Below are 414 nucleotides of genomic sequence, written 5' to 3'. Positions count from 1 at the left end.
TTTAATTTAAATACCAGCAGGCTCTCCAAAGATGGCAGATTTCAGCTGAGCTTCCAAACAAAGACATACTATAAAAAAGGAAAGACAGACTACTTTTGAATATTTAATCCCTGAGCAACTTATGAATAACAATGGACCAATGTCAGCACCAGAATATTGAATATTGAAACATGATGACAAGCACCCGAATATTGTAAACTACAGTGCTGGATGGTGAACCCCTCAGGGTTGAAGGAACTCAAATTGCGACTGGCAAAGAACTGTGTCCTCAAAGTAGAGTTGATCTTGATGGTGCAAAAGGAGCAAAGCACAATGGACCTTCATTTGCTAAAGGCATACAACTCATAATGAAGAGAAATAGCTGTAAACATGCATTGATAATTAGAACTTGGAATGTACAAATATGAATCTAGG

This window comes from Chrysochloris asiatica, unplaced genomic scaffold (genome assembly GCF_000296735.1).
Source record: "Chrysochloris asiatica unplaced genomic scaffold, ChrAsi1.0 scaffold00746, whole genome shotgun sequence".
In the NCBI taxonomy this organism is placed as follows: domain Eukaryota; kingdom Metazoa; phylum Chordata; class Mammalia; order Afrosoricida; family Chrysochloridae; genus Chrysochloris; species Chrysochloris asiatica.
The sequence above is the reverse complement of the archived record's forward strand: the minus strand, read 5'-3'. Positions refer to the sequence as shown.